We start from the raw sequence: 6,444 nt of genomic DNA, 5'->3' as shown, positions 1-6,444 counted from the left end.
ACGAGCCAAAATGGCCGCCTGCTGTGGGGGAGGGAGAAGCACCACCCGTGCCTCCGGCACGCGGTGTTAGACGAAAGGGGAAGGCGAAAACTTAGAGGAATCGACTTCAAGGGAACTTCCCAAGTACGGGGGCAGACAAAGCAGAATCGTTTTAACACAGGCAGGAAAAATCTCAGTAGGGTACAAGTGACAGCAGCAGCTCACGAAGCGCTGACTAATGACGTCACCGACGGGCGCGCGTACGACGGGCTGCCTTTAAGCACACCGTTGCTCCTCGGTCAGCCGCCGCGTCTGCTCGCTTACTTTAAACCCCTACCGACCCGCGAGCCGCGCCGAAAACGGCGCCGAGCCCAGTGCCGACGAGTGCCTTTGCGAAGGGCCGCAGCTCAGCTCAGCTTCCTCCCGCCGCCCGCGGCACGCCGCGCCCTTCCGCGCCTCAGAGCTTCTCCCAAGGAGGGGGCTATCCGCGGCGCCCGCGCAGCCCCTCAACACGTACCCCACCCGAGAGCCGAGGCAGCTATTCCGCATGGGCACGACGGGGGAGTTGCGCCAGCAGCCTGCAGGATGCTTTGAGACGGAAGCCATTAAAAATCCCCCATGATCTCTCCCTGCTACTTTGGAGCTTTCAAATAAATGCAGTTTAAGAGCCGCGCCTTTATGTTTTTGACCCCTCGCTAAGCTCAAGAGAAATTACTGCTTCAGTGGGACAGCTGAAGTCAGCTATTAGCCTTGCCTCGAAAACACAACTTTACTTTTTGGATGGATGTCCTCATGGGTGGGGATTAATGGGTTTTATAGCTTCCTGGTATTGTGGCACGCTCCATTTTTTTCTTTTTTTGCATCCTGCCTCATTTGAGCAGGCCTTGGCTTGCTAACAACCTCTTCCTGGAGTTTCTATTAACAGCCCTTGGTTCCAGCTTTCCCCTGCAAAGGTTTTTTTCAGCTGGTTTAATTACGTGTCATCTAAAGCATGCAAGAAATTTTTCTCGGTCTTCAGCTAATGAACACCACTACCAGGAAAGAGAAAAACCGATACGGACAATATAAACGTGAATTAGGGTCAGATGTTACAAAAATTGTGTATGTAATAAAACCATGTACGCAGGGCTCCAGTTGCTATTATAAACTGCAGTTTTACACATTATTTCCTGCTCCTGCTAGCATTAAATGTGCCTATTGTTTAAGAGGAGTTTATAAGGTGAAAATCCTTAACATTAAGCTTAACTGTCGGCAGGCAGATTTCGCCTACCCAAAACTTTAAATAGCAGCTTGATCACTATAAACACATCTGCCTGTCTAATACTACTTAATCTTCACAGCAACTGCATGTGATGAAATCTGGTGAATTTATTGAGTTGTACATTCTGTCACAAGCCATTTTATTGAGAGGTTGTAATTAAATTCAGCCCTGGTAATTGCACAGCTCCCTACTTAGAAGTCTGGAGTTGTTGCTAGTCTATGGCTGCAGTAGTAGTCTTGGCACTGGTGTGAACTGGGAGCAATGCTATGAAAGCGAGCGGAGTAAAATCAATACATGTGAACAGAAAGTCAGGCCCTTGACTGACCCAAGAAGCTTCACAGCAGATTATCCCAGAATCACAGACCTAATTTCATCCAGAGACACCAAACTCTCAGCTAATAAAATACTACAATCCCTTCTACTATCGGTAGAGATCGTGACCCTTTTAGGTGTGAAGAAATCGAGCTACCAAAAGCTGCTTTGCCCAGTAACAAAGTCCTTCAAAAGTCAAGCCTCCCAGCAACAAGACTTCTGCTTGAGGTATTGAAACACAACTTCCAGCTCCCTGGCTCTGCATCAGTTTAGGCTAGAAAGAGACCTCAGCATTTCTTCTGAGCCCAAAAGTCCCAAATCAAGCAACCTAAAAGAGCCTCACATCTCCTATGTTCTGATTACACACCCAGTTCTTCCTCTAGACCACGCTGTGGGTCATGTTGTTGATCTAGGACAAGAAAGGATAGCGACAAGATCGCTTTTAAGGTTACCGTTTCAAGTATCTGACGTACCTAAGCTGATACACTTGAAGGTAATGAGAAGTCAAATGAAGAATTTTCTTAACATCCTAGATCCAGCAATCAGATTTTAGCTTTCCATATTTGTGGGGATTTATTCCCGTATTATCTCATTGTTTTTTGCTTTTTATCCCTTCCCCCCAAGAAAAGATACTGAAATCAAGAGATTATTCTGAAGAGCAACAACACTGCACAGAACAGTATTTACCGTGCTAATGCAACTACACAAAGGACTGATCGCTTGCTCACATCTGCCAAGCTAACAGAAGAAAAGGCAGGCTAAACGACATGGCATGTTGTATCTGTCCGTTTAGATCCAGTTTATTAGACTCCATGCAGAGAAATCAGAAGCTGGACCGGGCTCAGAAGAATTAGATATATCCGTGCTACACTGATTACATTTTCAGACTGCAATGTTCTCGGTTATTCCCTCACTGATGTCATACAGATATTTCACTTGTCTTTTTTGCTGATTAGATCCAAAATCTGATTAATAATTTAATGCCAGCTGGACACAAATGTAAAGAATAGGGGTTTGTATGTCCAAACAGTAATGAACAACCCTCTTCAACAGCTGGAACGACTACACATTAAGATCAGATCAAAAAAGGCTCCATTTCTTCACAGTACAGGTTTATTGTACATCCAAGCTATGTTTGTATCTCAGGAGGTCACCATAATAGAGAAGGAGGGTAGCCAAGTTCAAAAGAGATATTTAAGTGATTCCAAGATTTATTCTTTCTTTTAGGCATACTCCACGCTTGAAGCCCATGGAAAAAAGCACACAGGACTTCAAAGACTTCCATATAAACTGGTCTGTAAACCTTGAGGGAATGGGATTGAGAAAACCTGTTTGTAGCCATGGATTTCAAGTCAAGGCAAAACACAACTATAACAACACATCCAAGGGGCAAAAGCTTGATCAGAAACAAGAGAACAAAAGATCAAGTGCCGTGAGCCAGTTCTGTCCCTCTCAGGTCAGTGGAGATATACCCTGCCCGTCAGGCTTTTTCCACTAGTCAGGAAGCTGGAATAGTTCTGGATTTACATCATTGTCACCAAGACCAGATTTTGGCTTCTCAGCTTCATTTCATTGCCCATGGTTGTCAGGCGGGGGGGGACGATGTAGAGGAACACAACTGCAGGGTGTGAGTTTTTACAATGCAAATTTGTGATGGTTCCTTTATGTTTTCAGGATCAGAAAGATGCATTTTTTCCCCAACACAATAAACTAAGTGCAAAGAGTTCCGATTCTATAGAATCACTTCCCCCCCCACCTTTTTAAATGGCTTTTGAGGAAAAAGGGGGAAAAAAGATCTGCTTGGTGAACCTGTCCTTTCCCTCTCTGTATTTGCCATATAAACATCTCCCCTCGCTGGACAACGACCAGACACTTCCTCTTCTTGTAGCAGTGGTGAAGTGCCATCATCTTTTGAGGAAGAGGTTTTCATCAATCACCATCATCCCACTTCCAGTAAGACACTAATTCTGTTCCCAGTTAAACCACCGATGACTGTCAAACAGAACTACAGACAAGGAAGCAAGGACTGAATCAGACCCAACTGTCCACGGGCCCATAGAGAAAACTGTGGTGGGATCTGATGTGGAGGTGCAACAGAACCTATTTTCTAACAAACCCGTTGTAGGACAGAGATCAAGCAGCACATTCACACTGCACATGCCAGTTTTCCGAACACACCTGGCCATCTGTTTGCTTTCTATTCATTTTGTAAGGCTGATATTGCCTGCAAATCAGCTGTTGAGATTGCTGTAACAATCAACTTGTAGGACATCCTAACTAGATCATCCTTAGTTTAAATAGAGAATTCTGTGACTCAGTCCCCTGATGCCGAATTTCCTTCCTCCAGGTCTGAAATAGCCCTGCCTGGCCTCTCAATCTGCTATCTTCCCAGACCCATGAAAAACCCCAAGTCTGAGGCCACAGAGCACCGTGTTTGGGGTAGAAACGTGCTCCTGGGCATCACCCGATCTGGCCAACCCAAAATGGACACTAAGCCTGTGGCTTTTCCAATCCACCAGTTTCACGGCGGATAAAGAGTCCTTGCACGTCAGTCTGAAAAGTATTTTGTACCCCATCAGTAGCTGAACTCTTTGGACACGGACACAAATCCTGAGAAATCCTATCTGCAATAAAGAAAACTCTGTTGAGAAGTACCATTAACTTACACACTTTTCTGGAATGAGATTTTGAAGCAATACTGGGTTACGCTACCTCTTGCTGTGCAATGCTTTGGGAACTTTCCCCCTTCTTCTCCTTTGCACAAAAGCAACGCTGTGTAATAATACAAGATCCTTCTCAAGGAACTCCTTTACCAGCTCACGTTGCCTGTAGGCTGTGCCAGGGAATTTCATTCATATGTAAAACACCCCAGAGTCTCCCAGATTCCAAAAATATACACACTGCACATATGTAACTGCTTTCAGGAACAAAGCAATCTGGTGAAAATATGCCCTAGAAGCAGTCAGGAAGGGGAACTTCCAAAAGCACGGCCCTTTTTGATGGGCTTTGAGAATTCACCAAGAGATTTCCCACTTCACATTTGCATGTTCAAGTCTAACGGTTCCTCCTATTACTTAAAATAGACCGTCAGGATCCAGGAAGCCAGAAGCACTTTACGCACACACGGCTAACCTCGTCTCTCCCTCACACACGGCTTTTCCTTTTATTCACAGCCTGACAGTAACCAGAGCTGGGACCGGGTGTCTGCGTCTGCACAGATCCCAGCTGGGAAGGACAAGGACTATCCCCTGGCTAGGTGGCATCCAGCCTTTCACATCTGGGCTCTCGGGCAGCTCTGCATCAAAATAATCACTTTGTACTTACAATACGAGAGTCTAGGTGAACCTAACTCATTTGAATTAAAGCTTGCAACCCCTCTGCAAGAAATTCACCCCCCATTATGGACAGCTAGCAACTAGAATGGAGAAATGAAATGACATACCCACTGTCACAGAGATGGTCCTGAGACTAACTGCGGTGTATCAAGGGAAGAGAAGAGTTTTCCCAGAAGCCATAACTCTTAAGTGCCCGTCGCTGCCCTGGGAGTTAGGGTTGTGCAAAGATGCATCACAGCCCCAAGCCGGTAACAACTGGCAATTTATAAGCATGGTTAAAGTATGCTAGATAGGAGGAGCTAATTTGTATTCCTTAAACATTTTTCCCTCTCACCAGAAAGATTAAAAAAAAAAACAAGTTTCTAAGAAACAGATGGGATCTATGAACTGCAGGCACAGTGGCTGAAGAAGAGATGGGAAAAGATTCCGCTGACCCAAGTTGTCAAATTCGACTCTACAGACAGCACTCACCCGAACCCGCCCCAAGCGAGAAATACTGCGTTTAGTTTTAGCCATCGCTGCTTTCAGGCATCACTTGCTTCCCTCCCCTGACACGCAAAGCTAATTCCCAACGCAGAAAGTTAAAAGTTCCTGTCTGAGAAGGATGGTTTCTGCTGAGTCAAGCTCACGGGAAGGTAAAAGAAGCCAAGGGATTGAACACGGGTAGGAAGGCAAAAATCCGTGCCCAGAGAAACATGCCAAGGAAAGAGCCGGAGGCACCATTTCCTGCTGTTTCTTTTAAGACCTTGTCTCAACTTGAAGGTGATTAAGACAGGTTATCTAGCCAGATTTAACGCACATGCCCTGAAAACCTGTCACAGACAGCTCATGATGTTACATTAACGGAAGTGGATAATCGTATTTTTTTTTTTTTAAGATTGCTTTTCCATCTACAGCAGACAGGCTTTAGCTGGAGGACCCAACTTTTACACCTGCACCCTTCAAGGTATCACATGCATTCTCCACTGACATAAGGGGCTACGTAAGAGGCAACACGCTGGTGATATCTGTTAGCTCTTCATTTCTCCTGTGTGTCATCCGTAAGGCACGGGACTCGGGGGTGAAAGCACTGGACACATGAAAGCAAGAAAAGCATTTAAAAGCAGCTCTTCAAACAGAAGAACATGAACTCTTCTCCATGCACTGGGAAAGCAGCATTAGTGATTCCAACCATTACATGGAGTAAGAGGGATTAAGTGCTTTTGCATCAACATACAACGTCGGTTATTTCTCCCGACTGAGTGCCAAATCCCTCTTTTTGGATGCATGGAAAAATCTAGGTCAGTCACATCTGCAGAAGACGGCTGCGCTGTGGCGGTGTTGCCATTTCAACATTTATTAGTTCATAACTAAATCAGCCTCCAGCACGTGTGGGACAGCCTCCGTCCACTCCTTCCTCCACGGTGACATGAGTGGAGCGGGTCCAGAGCAGAACGGGGCAAAACACAAACGGGGCAAGGGCCTCGCTCACCGGCTCCTTGAAAAAATCAGTGTTGCCAAAGGGGCCGAAGGCTGGGAGAGGGGCAGGATCCAGAGCAGCTCGGGGAAGGCAGAAGA

The 6,444-nt window shown here is 45.8% G+C and overlaps 1 protein-coding gene across 1 annotated transcript in view; it reads right to left on the bottom strand.

Moving 5' to 3' along the window:
• The window catches only part of LOC104617060 (dihydropyrimidinase-related protein 2), a 38,526-nt gene that overhangs the window by 22,858 nt on the left and 9,224 nt on the right, over positions 1-6,444 (bottom strand). The window lies entirely within an intron of this gene.

The sequence above is a fragment of the Phaethon lepturus genome, unplaced genomic scaffold, assembly GCF_000687285.1.
Source record: "Phaethon lepturus isolate BGI_N335 unplaced genomic scaffold, ASM68728v1 scaffold5452, whole genome shotgun sequence".
NCBI lineage: Eukaryota > Metazoa > Chordata > Aves > Phaethontiformes > Phaethontidae > Phaethon > Phaethon lepturus.
The sequence above is the reverse complement of the archived record's forward strand: the minus strand, read 5'-3'. Positions and strand labels throughout refer to the sequence as shown.